This window comes from Eschrichtius robustus, chromosome 3 (assembly GCF_028021215.1).
Source record: "Eschrichtius robustus isolate mEscRob2 chromosome 3, mEscRob2.pri, whole genome shotgun sequence".
Lineage (NCBI taxonomy): Eukaryota > Metazoa > Chordata > Mammalia > Artiodactyla > Eschrichtiidae > Eschrichtius > Eschrichtius robustus.
This window is the reverse complement of record NC_090826.1, coordinates 146,694,510-146,711,382: the sequence shown is the minus strand read 5'-3', so window position 1 is coordinate 146,711,382 and position 16,873 is coordinate 146,694,510.

Here is a 16,873-nt window from a genome sequence, read left to right as displayed (position 1 = left end):
GAAACCTACCAAGAAGATCACAGAGAATGATTACAGTTTTCCAAGTTTGGTTCTTAGTTATTCTGAAACACTCCTCTTTGGGATCTACATGGGTGTGTGGATCTTTATTAGATATGGCCTTTGCCCAAATGCCTAACTCAGTCTGTCCTCCTCCTGTTATCTTCAGGTGAAATCCAAGTCTCCAGGAGGAACTTAAAAACAACAACAACAAAAAAAACACCTGGTCTGGCACCCAGAACCCTAAGGGCTGAAAGCCAGAGCGGATTCTCCTATAAGAATCAAACCATTCACCGTCTGGCCTTCAGGTTGGGTCTGCCAGCCAAGAGGGAACAGGAAGCTTGTCTCTGAGTCCAGGATTATGGAATGCAAACCCCCAAGCAGTTATTTGCTGTGGTTTTAAGCTTTGTCCTGGAAGGTAAGAACAATGTGAACTCTCTTCTAAGTAGCATTCTAGTCAATAAATACCAAACTAGCACCTGAAGTCTTTGAACCAACTCCAGTATGCACCCTTTACACACTATTTTAACACCATATTAGTTTTTAAAGCCAATCTAATATGGGTACTAGTGTACAGAGGGCCCAGATCGCCTGGCTCATTAGGTTGCTATTTAAGACTGAGGGAGATCAAATACCCTCCCTAAAAATCCTTAGTAGGCATTTCAATGCTTTATGTAAACCTCAGCCAGCTACTGGACATTTCTCATGGGTCACACTTGATTTATAGTTTACAGTTTTGTCTAGGGGTAGGGGGCAGTTTGAGAGAAAGGATCTGAGTTTATTGCAGCTATTACGCATGTGCATTTAGACCAAACACTTGCTGGCAATCCAATGTAATAGCTCATTTCCAAATCCTTTCTTGGAAAAAGAATTCAGATTACATAATCATGAAAAACAAACCTGTTGGCACTCAGCATGAACTAACATGTTACAGTATTTTATGGCTGAGGGTTATTAAGCCAGCACCCAGTTTCATGCACCAAGGAGAACACTGGGAAAATGAAAATCTGCCAGTTTTGTTAAAGTTATGTCACTTAGTGGTAATGACATAGGCAGTTCACCTTTCTTGTTAGATCACATTACCTTGGGCCTTTGGGTTGATTAAGTAGGTGCTCCTTTACTGCTGATTAGGGCCGTTTGATTGTTAGCAACCTAGAAGCCTATTAGAGCAATTCGTTAGATCAGCTCTTCTCAGTAGGAAGACCACCTTGGGTGTCCCTAGGCATCCTCAAGTTTCCCATCACATAAATTCTCCCCTGTGTAGCCTTCCCTGATGCTGCACCCAGGGTAACAGAACTAATGAGCTCTGATCTGGTGTAGCTGTTCACAAGGATACATTGCCTATTAAATTCAACCAAAGAATTCTGGTGTCCTGAGTTTTTAAATGTTTCAGTTCAGATGGGCTTGGAGATAAAAGACTCTAAACTAGATTTTAATCTATGCTTCCTAGCTTAAGAGCCATATACAGGCTCTGTCCTAACACTCCTGCTTGTGGTTCCCAAAGGAAATCTATTAATATCAGCTGTGGGGCTGGGTTGGTGGCCAGACATTAAAACGGGTTACCTTCTCATTTCAGACAAGTAACTGAATAAAAAGGCTTTTCTGCCTCAAGCAAAAATTTGACCTAAATTTCTATTTTCAACAAAGAAGTGAAAAAAGAAAACAATCTGACTCGTCAAATTAGGCAACCACCAACTCATGGTATAACCTTTCCTATGATTAATATAACTTATAAGTTTACTATGAGGTGTAAAAATCACCTTAGTTCCTCCAGCAGAAATCACAGGTGATTAGACGACACAGCCTATCCAGAACAGTAAGTACCAACAGTACCTTTTGAGTACTTACCATGTGGTCCAGTGCTAAGAGCTTCACACAGATTATCTCACTTAATCCGCATAACAACACTATTAGGTGGCTAATTTGCCCAACGTCTCACAGCTGGTAGGTGGTGCCCTGGGTGGTGATCTTCAGTTTGATACCTACAGCCCTGCACTGGGCTGCCTCCTGGTTACCAGGCGGGATAGGAATCTAGAAGGCAAGGAAAACACTCTTCAGTTGCTGTGGTCAACAGGTCACCTTTATATGTTCTGAACACATATTCTGTCATCTTTGACTTTTCATGAAATAATACCTTTTCTCTTGGTAATTAAGAGTCACATGCAAATCTAAAAAGGGTTGGTTACCTGTTTTTAAATAATCAGGTATTCCTATTTTCTGGTTCTAGGATCCCAGAAGCAAAATCTCCTCAAAAGGAAAATATAAGGGGTACTTTTATACCTTTTATCTCTCAGGTATCTGGCTAGCTGATACCAGCCAAGAGAGGATAGCTACGTTCCTTCGGTTGTTCTTCCTCCTTTAATTTCCAAGAGGCAAGGGAGACAGGAATAAAGGGTTGTCCTCAATGCATTCGTGGTTTGTGTGCACTTCAATTCATCCACTGAGCTCTTGGGCAGGGCAAAAAGGAAAATGGTTATTCCCCAACTTTTTCTCTCCCCTCCCCTCCTGAGGACTTTCTTTCACCACATAGCTGGGTGAGTACATTTGGATGAGTTTCCACCTTTCAGGGGCGCTTTGATCTATCATTCACAAGTTCTACATAAATTCATTGAAACTTACTATATGCCCACCATTGAACTAGGCATTAGGATTCAATGCTCAGCTTTTTTGGTGGATATGTGAGGAAATGGATTCCTATAAAGTCAGGCAGTCCCCAGATGCTGTTCAACTATTGTATCTGCTCTCATAGGTGGGAGTAGTTTTAAGGTTGAGGGTGTGAAGAAGCAGAAGTCAGGGCTCCCCTGGGGAGAAAGGAGAAGGAAGTGAATCATCATACAATATTTGTCTTGGGTTCTTCTGGTTTGAGAAGTGAGGACTGGAATATAAGGGAGCCATAAAACTTGATGTCTACTTATTTTGGGATATAGCAAAGGTAAAGAGTACCTTTTCTGAAATCATGGCTCAGGCCCAGTATTCATGATTTCCTTTCTTCACATGCGATCCCGGCCTCACCTAAACACACTGGAGTCTGAATTCACTTAATAGATGTAGGGAGACCATCAATTTTGGCTTGTCTGAGACTGTCACGGTTTTAGCATTGAAAGTCCCACGTCCCAGGAAACCGTTCTTCACTCCTGGGCATTTGTCACGTTGGTCATTCAACGGCTCCTTGAAATTTAACAAGCTAAGCCTACCACCTCAATATGTAGGATTATGTTTTGCTTAGAATCAAATGAGACAGTTTTAAAATGTTACATTCTCTGGTATTTTTTTCAATGTCCTATACCTTAAAATAACAATAAAAGAAACTCCATCCAAATCCATTTAAAAATATTCTAGAACCAATATAGGGCATGAATGATTTAACTGCTTCTTAAATTTGGGCTTAAAATAGAGTGAGTATACAGTTTAGCTGACAAATATTTTTGAGAATAAAAGGGGTGACTAAAATTTTTTAGCATATTCATTTATTGACCAATAAATTGGTTTTTTATATTGTTGGATCTATAAAATAGTTTCATTAAAAACCATTTTCAAAAAAAATTCTCTCTTAAAAACGTGTAGAGGGGCTTCCCTGGTGGTGCAGTGGTTGAGAATCCGCCTGCCAATGCAGGGGACACGGGTTCGATACCTGGTCCGGGAAGATCCCACATGCCGTGGAGCAACTAAGCCCGTGTACCACAACTACTGAGCCTGTACTCTAGAGCCCATGAGCCACAACTACTGAGCCCGTGTGCTGCAACTACTGAGCCCGTGTGCTGCAACTACTGAAGCCCCTGCGCCTAGAGCCCATGCTCCGCAACAAGAGAAGCCACCGCGACGAGAAGCCCACGCACTGCAACGAAGAGTATCCCCCACCCCCGCTCGCTACAACTAGAGAAAGCCCGCGTGCAGCAACGAAGACCCAACACAGCCAAAAATAAATAAATAAACTAAATAAATTTTTAAGAAGAAAAAAGTATATAACAGGGACTTCTCTGGCAGTCCAGTGGTTAAAACTCCATGCTTCCGCTGCAGGGGACACGGGTTCGATCCCTGATCAGTTACTAAGATCCTGCAGGCCACGCGGCGCGTCGAAAAAACGAAACAAAACATATATACCATGTATATTAAAGCAAACTTTTGGAAACATTTATATTGTTTATCTGAATATTAAAAATAATATGAGCAGAATAGTTGTTGTTGGTTTATACTTATATACTTTCTTCATTTTCTTAGCTGTATCATTTGCTAATACTCTGTTACTGACATATTTCTGAAGAATATATTGTTTTCAGTATGATCTTTTTTTTTTCATTAAATTGCCACAATCTTTTCCAATTGACTCTTCTCTGGAGCCCACAGTATTTTCAACTGAGAAATTATTCTTCAGGTGGTGAGACTCATGGTAAGCTCAGAATAAATTCTGCTAAACGGAGGGATTCTCAATTCTATTTTTTTAAATTTTGAAATGCATAAATTTTTCAGCCAAGGTTTTTTTCACAGGTGCCTTATGTTTGCCTCCAGACAAAACTTGTCAGTAAGTGGTCTCTATTTATACTTCTTTAAAATATTCTATGTAATTTAGATGCTTCAAAATTGTTAGCTTTTGCAGTTTCATTCGCTCTGAGACAGAGTATACATTTATGAAATGAAAACAGGGGCTCCGTCAAAAGATTATTCCACAAGTCTGAGTATTTCAAGGCACAATGGTTGAATTTCAAAGATAAAACTTATAAATTGATTATGCTCTCATTGTTTAATTTGTTCAATATTTTCCTTGCTTTTATAAGAAAAATTTCAATATCTCCTGCTTTCCAAATTTTGTTTTTAAGAACTGCAATTCTCTAAAAGCTTCAAAGAACATTTCTGCTCTATTTCTTATTTAGCAAGAAATTTATTGATAAGAGATAGACTGTATGTAGAACTTGTACTCATATGATCCTCACAAAACAAATAACTTTATCTTTAAAATTAAACTTCTTGGGCTTTCCCTGGTGGCGCAGTGGTTAAGACTCCATGCCCCCAATGCTGGGGGGCCGGGTTCCATCCCTGGCCAGGGAAATAGATCCCACATGCATGTCGCAACTAAGAGTGCACATGCCACAACTAAGGAGGTGGCGAGTCACAACTAAGGAGCCCACCTACTGCAACTAAGACCTGGTGCAACCCAATAAATAAATAAACAAATATTTAAAATTAAACTTTTTAACGGAATTTGCAGTAGTATTCACCATAAGATCTGAAGAACTTTTTTTTACTTTGATTCCATGAATTTCATGAACAAATGAACAGTTACTGGAATTAATTTTTTAATTTGAAATAATTGGTGACACAAAAAATGAGCCATTTAACTGTCTGCAGAGTTCTTCTATTAGTTAAACCAAACACATTAATACCTATTTCTTCATCATTCATACTTATACAAGATAATCTTAAAATAACGTCTAAGATTTAAAGCAAATTCTGGGGTCTTTTTAATTTTTTTGGCTGCGTTGGGTCTCCGTTGCTGTGCGCGGGTTTTCTCTAGTTGCGGCGAGCGGGGGCTACTCTTCGTTGTGGTGCGAGGGCTTCTCATTGCAGTGGCTTCTCTTGTCGCGGAGCACAGGCTCTAAGCACGCGGGCTTCAGTAGTTGTCGCACGCGGGCTCAGTAGTTGTGGCTCACCGGCTCTAGAGCGCAGGCTCAGTAAGTGTGGCGCACGGGCTTAGTTGCTCCGCGGCAGGTGGGATCTTCCCGGACCAGGGCTCGAACCCGTGTCCCCTGCATTGGCAGGCGGATTCTTAACCACTGCCCCACCAGGGAAGTCCCTGGGGTCTTTATAGCATATTTATGCCTTCTAGTTTTAGTTACTACAGGTCCCATGGTAGATGGTAAATGTTGGCAAACATCTTATGTATGTTGTACATTTATCATCAACTTTACTGAAAAATAAAAATTCTGTACTTAATTTTCACTAAACATGTGTTCTTGTTTTGTTTAGCTTTGTTTCTTGAGCTCATTGCTGCTGAGAGGGTTCATTGTAAAATCTTTAAAAATTGTTACAGCAATAAAGTAAATACAGGTTTCCGCTGCTTTACAAAAGTAGAGTGTTCCTACGAAATCTTTCGTAGGAAGATAAACCCAGCTAAAGCACAGACGCTCACAGACACAGTTCAAAGCTATGGCGGCTTCATGCTGAGATGCTGAGTGTGGTCCCTGTGGAAGGAGCTTGGTGGTGCCTCACTCAACGCCCCAGCTATGCGCTGCCTCTCTATGGGCTTCTGCAAAACAAACACAAAATGCTATTTTTGCTTCTTGCCCTTTTTTTGTGAAAGCGAAAATCCTCTTCAGATTTGTTTCAGTTAGCGAAGAAAGGTGCTAGAAGTGGCGTAAACCGAACTTTCGAAAAGCGGAGGATAGCTATAAATTGTTGTAGATTTACAACAATCTGGCTAGTATAAGCCAAAACCATTTCAGCAGGATGGCTCACACTTCTCTGTACAAGCTCCACTGCAGGCATGCTTCACTCCCACTTCCCACGTTTATTTCTCATGCACCGAATTTCTGATTTCCCACGTTTCCAAGTGATACCACCCACTGGGAGACTGGCAGCCTGCTTGGCTTCCTCATCTCGCAGGCCTCCCTCTGGACTAAGGCACAACGACTCATCCACCAGATGGCCACCAGGGGCAGAAGCAAACACTTCTCCCACATCACTGGGGACCAGAAGTTAGTTGTCCCAAGCCACCTGCCCTTATGCAACCACACTTTATCAGCCAGCATCCTGTATGCTATCCTTAAAGTGGTGGAGTTAGTTACCAGTGTCAAGACGGGTTTTGAAAAAGTGAGGGGGGGTTATCACTCATGGTTCAGATATAACCACTTGTTAAATGCTGGACTCTGCTTATTGCACATGCAGCTCACATGCTACTAAATAAGGCCATGGTAGAATATGGAAGTACAAAGTGATCTACCAAACCCAGCCTGGCTTATTTTAATACAATTATTTTTAATAATGTTTTCTTAAAAACAACGACAATTCTGGGACACATGTTAAACCAGAGGGAGGCCAGGACAATTGAAGTAAATCAGAAAGTATATTCATCTTATCTATTGACCACAGGGGTGCTTCATAAAATGGATTTCTGTACTCCACTCCAAACCTGTTAAATCAGAACAAGGTACAGCCTCAACATTTGCATTAAAAAAAGCTCTCCATGATATTCTTGTTTGTTTGTTTTTAAATTTATTTACTTATTTAATCTTTTATTTATTTTATTTTATTTTTTAATTGAAGTATAGTTGATCTACAACACTGTGTTAGTTTCAGGTGTACAGCGAAGTGATTCAGTTATACATACATATTATCTATTTTTTTTCAGATTCTTTTATAGGAATATTGAGTATAGTTCCCTCCATGATATTCTTAGGGACACTAAAGTTTTACTCCTGGTTTAGGGAATTCCTTCACCTTTTATTCCAAGGTGTCAAGCCCCCTTGTCAGAGAGGGCTGGAGAATCAAGCGCTTTACGCCATGGCTAATCTAACACCTGGATCAAAGCTATTATTGAAAATGAGCTAGAGACAAATTGAACTTAAATTCAGTCACGTGATAAAAATATCATGTCCTTGAGCAAACTTGTCTTGCAAGCTGAAAGATTTATTTTTGGCTATATCATCTCTTTTTGGGAACTTTGACCTATACCAGTCACTTTCTTTTTTTGAGGTTCCGGTTTACAGCTAAGGAATAGAAAATATAATGAACATTGATTTTAATACTTTGGAAGAAATAAGCACTAGGTGAGCCTTTTTCCCCATAACAAATGCTACTAAAATTTTTAAAACATATAAATTATTTCATTTCATTCATAAAAATTACTATTATAAGGGTTGTAAGAATGTGTTTTGAGTTTCTGTAAGGTGGCTGATACCAGAATGATGATGTTTTATCTGTTTACACTATTTTCTCAATTTGCATTTGGCGGGGGTGGGGTGTTGAGTCAGTAACTAGTTGTGTGAATTTTTAGAAATATCTTGATCTCACTGACTTCAACTACAAAATGATTTTAGTCTGGTGGATGGTCAATGCTCATTCTAGTTTCCTGAATTCGTCTTTTACACTTTTTTGAATGTTTGGAATTTCTTATCAGGTGCATGTGTTATTGTTTTATTATTTTGTTAATAAGAAAGATTTTATAAGCAGTAGGATTATGAGCTATTATTTTTTCCTTTTATTTTCCTCTCCTTTAAACAAGCAAGTGTTATTTTAAAAAGAGAGTAAACAAGAACATTAGATACACTAAGGGAAGGTGGAGTGGGAGGTAGAAGGATAATGTAGTAAACCAGGATGTATGAGACAGCAGTAATGGTTAAAGACTTTCTAAGGCATAGTATAGGGGATCACCTAGTGGTGCGAACAGAAAAAGCTTTTCAAAAGCTTAAGATCCTTTTCCTTGTGCTTCAGTACATGTTACTGAGCAAGTGTCCATATGATTTGCAATCAATTTATTTAAAACATATGAAGATTTTGAACACTCATTTTTTGTGATCAACTTTATTTAAATCATGCTAATATGTTGAATATTTAAATATTTACCCCGAAGCCTCTCTTTCCTAGAGGGATCAAAAATCCCCTAATATTAAGCTTTGAAAATTAATTCTTGTCCCAAAGAATGTGTTAATTCATGGTTCCATCGTCAAACAAAGTTTAGATATGCACAAACCAAGCATGAAAGCATGCCCCTTACCTATCAGAAACCCCTGGTCTAAAACCATCAACCCCAGGCAAATGCATTATGATTGCACTTCTAATTTCACAGATGAGGTAGCTGAGGTACTATCTACATAACAGAAGCTTTAAAACATTTGGGACCACGATGGAGTTTTCACTTGTTGAAAATAATAAATCATATACGTGTATGGCAACTTCTGTTTCGGTTGAGTTCTGCCAAAAGAAGAGACGATGATAAAGATTTGAATGGAAGTAGTTTATTTGGGTGATGATTCCAGGAAGGGAAGCAGGGAGAGTGAGACAGGGGAAGCGGAGAAGCCAAGAGAAGGGTGACAAATTGCAGTTGTTACTGTAGATGCCAGTGGCTTGATTCTCCCAGCATCTACCAGGATTGTCCATGGGGGAGATGGAACCCTTGGATGTTTATCTGCTGCCTCCTGACCCCATTCATTGAGGATTGCTCCTGGATACAATGACTGTCCCCATGTTTCCAAGCTGTGCTGTGACCTGGCTGAGCAGCCTCCCTCAGCTTCAGAGAAAGCCGTGGAGCAACCTATGGCTTGTTGAGGTAGAAAGAGTCTGAGCCCACAGAGAACTGTCTACCACAACTGTGGCTGAAATCAGAGCTGGGCCAAGGGGATGTCATAAAGTACTTGCTATAGACCACGCCTTACACTACTCAGATCCCTTTGTCCCCCTATTAAATTCGCTTTGTCATTGTGCCTTCAAAGCGGTGGCCACAATTTCTAGAAAGGACTTTGTGCAGGAGAAACAGTGGAAGAAGCTAATAGTGCCTGCTGGTCCCAAGGCCATGACTGAGATTCATCAACTTTCTCCTCTACCACTTATTCTAGATTACCTCATCCTTGGCCAGCATTGGCTGGTCTAATTTATTTGGCTGGTAGGGGATCCCAGAACTTCATGCCCTTGTCAGGCTGCGGTGGCTGCAATTGCTTGTTCACTATTATTATCAAATACACAAACACATAAGGGTGCCCCAGTGAATCCCCTGAGTTCCAGACATATTCTTCCCTGTCCCCTTAACATAGTAACAATTCTAGCTTCTCATGATAATCAAGGTTGAGTAACCTCGCCAGTATTGTAACTCCTTTCTTTGCCTGCTGTTCCACCCACATAAGGAAAACAAAGAGACCAGTTGTAGCTTCAGATTTTGTGGAACCCTTTTGTGTCACTGGGAGTAGTGTTTCCCACTCCCCACTTTACCCAGTAGAACCCACACTAGAATGGGAAACACAAATGGGTTATTATGAGTGATAATGAGAAGGGCTAATCCTTGTGCCACTTTCTGGCATCTGGATCTGGATATTCGAGCTATGAGGGACACAGCTTGATATACTGGTTCAGTACAGATAGTGTGTTATGGAGGATAGTTCCCCAGTTCTATAGGATGTTGCCTTAGGTGAGCCGTTAATAGGCTATTCCAATATGGTATTTTTTTTTAAAAGATTTTTTCTGATGTGGAAAATTTTAAAGTCTTTATTTAATTTGTTACAATATTGCTTCTGTTTTTATGTTTTGCTTTTTTGGCCACGAGGTGTGTGGGATCTTAGCTCCCCGACCAGGGATCGAACCTGTACCCCCTGCATTGGAAGGCGATGTCTTAACCACTGGACAGCCAGGGAAGTCCCTCCAATATGGTATTTGTATTAGTTTCCTGAAGCTGATATAACAAAGTACCAACAACCGGGTGGCTTAGAACAACAGAAATTTATTGTTTCACGTTTCCAGATTCTAGAAGTTTGAGATGCTGTTGGCAGGATTGGTTCCTTCTGATGGCTGTGAGGGAGACTCTGTTCCATGCCTCTCTCCTAGCTTCTGGTCATTTAGCAGCCATCTTTGGTGTCCCTTGGCTCGTGGCAGCGTAACTCTATTCTTTACAGGGTGTTCTCTCTGTGTCTCTGTGTCCAAATATCTCCTTTTGATAAGGACCTAGTCATATTGGATTAGGGCCCATCCTAATGACCTCAACTAACTTAACTGATTATGTTTGAAACGACCCTGTTTCCGATTAAAGTCACATTCTGATGTACTGGGAGTTCAGACTTCAACATATGAATTTATGGGGGACACAATTCAACTCAAACAGTATTAGACCAGTTACTTCCAGAAAAAAGTAGGATATGGTAGAACCAGCAAATCCCATGGTCATGTACACATTTCTCAATAAAATAGGTCCCTTGGCGCAAGGCAATCTTATGCAGGATTCTATGACTGTTATCAGGTATTCTATAGGCCCTTCATAGAGTATTTCTGGCAGAGGCACTGCAGAAAAAGAAGATAAACCCGTATCAGGAGTAGGTATCAATTCCTTCAGACAGGAAGGGCTCTGATACAATTGACTTGCCATCAAGAAGCTGGTTGGTTGTTTTTACTTGGGATACTGAGGACACAGTGTCAGTCTGATGATGACAGGTTGATTATGCATCAGAAATAGTGGCTAGACCAGCTTTTTTGAAAGGGAACCCATGCTGTTGGGCCCATCTATAGCCACATCCTTGACACCATGGCTATTCTGATGATGGGACCATTGTGCACTCGGGCGACTGAGGGCATCCATTGGGCAATCCACCAGACCAATTATCCTGTCCATCTGGTTGTGTCTCCTCTATGGTGGTTGCTCTCTAGAGGGCATTGACATAAGACCCAAAGACTCAAACTCTTTGTTCTCTTTTCTGTAAGGTCTACCCAAAACCCTCTTCTCTAGAACTCTGTCTCTAATAATTTAATCCTGCTCCTTCCAGGCCCCTGACCTGTCAGCCAAATCATTTGCCCAGAGGTATATCCTGAACTTGGGCTACCTTTTCTTCCATGTGAAGCATACAATCAACTGTTCTGCTCACAGCTCTGCGCACTGGAATCCCCCCTTGTGGTGCTGTAGGGAGCAGCAATTTATTTTCAGGACACCCCAACATATTAAGCCAACCCATCTGTGAATGAGGATCAGGCATTTTCTCCTCTGTTGGCTTGTTTGGGGGAACCCACAATGAGACCATAGATGTGCATTGATACAAAGCATTGGTGAAACAGAACAGGTGACTTGTGGCCACTTATTTATGTAAGTTATTTGTGGCTTGGGCTCCATCATAGAATGGCTTGCTGCTGCACCCACTAGAACCCCTGACTTAGTGGATCTGACAATACTCAGCTAGTGATGGACATACCTGATATTCCAAGGTCAGGTGCTCAGTCTTTTATAAAGCCAGTAGAACATCAGGAGCCTTTTTTCAAATGGTGAGTCATTCTCTACTGGAGGAAACATGGCTTTGCTCCAGGATGCTAGGGAGTCTGTGCAATGAATTTCTCCTTGAGGCTTGCCAGAGGCTTGGCCTTACTGGCCACAGTTATCTCTAGTATTATTAGGCTTGCAGATGATATGGCCAAATGCAGGGCCCTGCCTTGATTTTGCACTGTAGTGGCTCTCAGCTTTCTGCTGGGCCAATGCTTGAATATTTCTGGTAATATAAATCAAGTGAAACCCAAGTGTGTTGGCCATTTATCTGTCACCTAGGAATACAATCTCAATCAAAATTCCAGAAGGCTTTTAGAAAAATTAATATTCTCATTCTAAATTGTTTTGAAAGATAAAGGCCCTAGAATAGATGACACAATTTTAAAAAGATCGTAATGTAAATCGAGGATTTACATTACCTGATTTCATGACTTACTATAAGGCCTACAGTAATCAAGACAGTGTAATACAGGTGTAAAGATAGACATCTAGATCAGTAGAACAGAATAGAGAGGTAGACATATATCCATATTTGTATATTCAGCTAATTTTCAACAAAGTTCCTTTCAATAAAGAAAGGATAATCTTTTCAACAAACTGTGGTAGCATAACTGGATCTCTATATGGGAAAATGTAAATGTTAACCCTAACTTCACACCATACACAAAGCTAAACTCAAAATGGATCATGAACTTAAATGTAAAAGCTCAAATTATATAATTTCCAGAAGAAAACAGAAGAGACAGTCTTTGCAAATTTGAGATAAGATACTTATCAAAAAAAAGCATGAAGTATAAAGGAGAAAACTGAATAGGCTCCATCAAAATCAAATGTTTCTGCTTTTCGAAAGACATCATCAAGAAATTGAAAAGACAAGCAATGGACATATATCTGACAAAGGCTTTGTATCCAGAATATATGGGAAATCATACGAAGAAGACCAACTTAATTAAAAACATAGGCAAAATATTTTAATAGGTACTTCACAAGATATACAACTAGATAATCAGCATGTCAAAAGATGCTCAATGTCATTAGTCATCAGAGAAATGCAAATTAAATCCAGTGTGAAATACATGCACCAATTAGAATGACATAAAGACTGACTACCACATGTTGGTGAAGACGTGGATCAGAGATAGAACACTCATGCATTGTGGCAATGTGAAATATACAACCACTTTGGAAAAGACTGAGGATGTTTCTTAAAAAGTTAAACATCCATGGTAACTAGACTTATTGTGGTGATCATTTGGAAATGTGTTGAAATATCGAATCACTACGTTGTGTAACAGGAACTGCTTCACAAAGATAGGATGTTGGAAATGGAAGCAGGCTTTTCAGTGCTTTTGTGGCAATCTCAGGATATTCCGCCTTGACTTTAATCCAGAACGTATGGAGATTTGAAGTTGTCTCAAACATATATTTTTTAAAATTTATTTATTTTTATATTTGGCTGTGTTGGGTCTTCGTGCTGTACGCGGGCTTTCTTTAGTTGTGGTGAGCGGGGACTACACTTTGTTGCGGTGCACGGGCTTCACATTGTGGTGGCTTCTCTTGTTATGGAGCACGGGCTCTAGGCACACGGGCTTCAGTAGTTGTGGCTCGCGGGCTCTAGAGCACAGGCTCAGTAGTTGTGGTGCACAGGCTTAGTTGCTCCGAGGCATGTGGGATCTTCCCAGACCAGGGCTTGAACCCGTGTCCCCTGCGTTGGCAGGCGGATTCTTAACCTCCGCGCCACCAGGGAAGCCCAGTCTCAAACATATTTTTAAGGCCACCGTCATTTGCGATCTCAAGCAGTTGATCCTCTTCTAGGACGGACAAAGTCGATTCACCTGGCTTATTCACAAATGGGTCACGGATCCATTCCTTCCCAGTTTGGGGGTCTTTTGTGGTTGGGAAGTAATGCTCAAACTCTTTTGAAAGCTGAGATAGCTGATCATGCACCAGCTGGGAGAAAGAAGGCCCTGGCTCAGTCTCTTTCAAAATCTCTGCTAATGTTTGAAACATGTCAGAAATCCCAGTGTGCACTCATCGCCCCCAGAATTCCAGTTTGGCTTTGAATGCAGCCACTTTATCTGCCAACTTGAACGCAGGTGTCGTTCTCCCCTGAAGTGACAGATTGAATTCGTTGAGCAGGAATATGTCACACAAGTAAGCAAGTTTTGTGACCCATTCTGTGCCACTGAAATGTGTTGCCAGTGGTGACTGTTTTTCTAAAAGAAATCTCTGGAGTGGCTCCCATAACTCAAAAACTCTGGCCAGTGATCTACCTTTAGAAAGCCATCTCACTTCTGTGTGTGAGAGAAGACGTGTGTGCTCTGCGTCCATCTCCTCACAGAGCTGCGCGAACAGATGTGAGTTAAGGGCATGTACCTTAATACGTGATAATATTAATTGATAATGATATTAATAATTGTTAATTGTCAACTTAATCACATCCTGCAAAACACTGTTAAGTTCAGGTGACATTTTTCGGCTAGCCAGCATTTCTCTATGGATGACACAGTCTGCAGACTCACATTCAGAAGTGACCTCTTTGACCCGAGTAGTGAAACCAGAAAGCTGTCCAGTCATGGCAGCCGCTCTGTCCGTGCATATACTGACACAAAATGACCAATTCAGTTTTCCTGATATGTAATCATTCAAGGACTTGAATAGTTCTGCCGCTGTGGTGTTGGTTGGCAACAAAAGTGCACATAACATATCCTCATGCACATCCTCCTGAAAAATATATCGCACAAAAACAAGCGCTGTTGCCTTGTTGTCAACATCGGTAGACTTGTCAACCTGGATTGCGTACCATGGTGACTCATTAATCCTCTGCAACAATTGTGCCTCAGTATCCTCTGCTATTTCATCAATTCCTCTAGTTATGGTGCTAGCCAAAAGAGGAACACGTACCACCTTTTGAACTGCAGCCTCTCCTAAAAGTTCACGACAAATGTCCTTAGCAGCAGGCAGGATCAACTCTTCACCAATAGTAAAGGGCTTCTTAGCTTTAGCAATGCGGTTAGCCACTAAGAATCATGCTCTCAGTGCAGTCACATTTGATGAAGTGGTGGCCTTCAATAATTGCTTCTGTTCTTTGTGTTCACATTTTTTTCTTTTGGAAAACTCCAAAGGCTTGTCTTTTAATGCAGGATGCTTGGTCTTCATGTGGCGAAGCAGTTTTGAAGGTTTCATGGCTTCATTGGATAGCCAGTTGCCACATATTATTCAAAGTGGGCTTGGAGAATGTGAATCACCTGTTGCAATGAACGCGTAATTCAAGTAGGACTCCTGGTATTTTCTTTTAAATGCAGCTTTCTTTTTGTTGGCAGTCTTAGAGTCTTCTGCTGTCTCCTCATTGGGTCTTTTCCTCTTTTCAAAGCTCTCCAGTGATGTTTGTTTTTTACTCATTTTGGCTAGGGTTGGCTTGTGGGCTTACCAAAACTGTGACTGAGACAAGTGTGCAGTGCGGGAAAGAGGTGCAGATGGAAATGGTAAATAAAATAATGGGCAGGCCATGTGTGGACTAAAATAAGTGTCGGATTCTGACTTAAAGCCTGCCAGCACGGTACCGGTCCGTGGCCCACGGGCTGGGGACCCCTGATGTCTAGTGACGGAAAACAAATCAGTGGTTGCCTGTGTCAGGGAGGTTTTGGTGTAGATAACTGGGAAGGGGCACAAAGATACCTTTGGGCATGAAGAAATGTTTTTTAATTTTGGTGTTGCTTAGAGAGGTGTATATATTTTTCAAAATTCATCCCGTTATACACCTAAAATAAGTGTACTTTATGTAGTGTATAGCTCAATAAAGATTTTTTAAAAAGATCTAGATTTTCAGAATGGATAAAAACAAAATAAATTCATATGTTGCTTACAAGAAAAGCATCTAAACTGTATAGGCATATAAGTGTTGCAAATAAGAAGATGGAAAAATATATTCCATCTAATACTAAAAACAATTGGTTCCAAATCAAACCGACCACCATCATCACCACCACCACCACCCAGACAGGGTTCTTTCCTCATGGAACTAACATTGTAGTGGGAGACACAATCTTACAGTTAGATAGATACATGGATAATTGTAAAGTGTTTTTTGTCTTCACATAGCTGAAACATTAATATGAAACAATGAAAAATAAACTGCTGCTTAAAATAATAGGTTATACTTCTTCATTATTTAGAGATAGAGACAACTTTCACTAATAGAAAGTACTTTTATGGATTTGTTTATTTTGAGAAAAATAATGGATCAAAAGGAGTATCACAAATTTAGTCAAGTCTAAAAAGGAAATGAAATGTGATAAGAGTTACGATGATCACTGGAGGGGAATGTAGATTGAGAAAGCATTTCTTTTTTTTAAAATGTATTTATTTATTTTTGGCTGTGTTGGGTCTTCGTTTCTGTGCGTGGGCTTTCTCTAGTTGCGGCGAGCAGGGGCCACTCTTCATCGCGGTGCGCGGGCCTCTCACTGTCGTGGCCTCTCTTGTTGCGGAGCACAGGCTCCAGATGCGCAGGCTCAGTAGTTGTGGCTCACGGGCTTAGTTGCTCCGCGGCATGTGGGATCTTTCCAGACCACGGCTCGAACCCGTGTCCCCTGCATTGGCACTCAGATTCTCAACCACTGCGCCACCAGGGAAGCCCGAGAAAGCATTTCTTTTTAAAGGGAAAGATTTGAGTAGTTTAAGTACTATGAGGAAGACCCAGGAAAGTAGGAGTAGTTAAAAATTCTTGTTTGCAAGTGCATAATTGAGAGTGAAGTTCCCGAGAAACAAGGGGCTCCAGAACACAGATTGTTTAGCCTTAGAAGGAGTCAGAAATATATTTCCTATGATTGTAACAGAAAAATGGAGGGAAGAATGGGTTTAGGTCTTGGCAAATTTGTAGATTTGGGTGGCAGGAAGTAGAAGATGTTCCTGTCAGATGTCTTACATTTTCTGTAT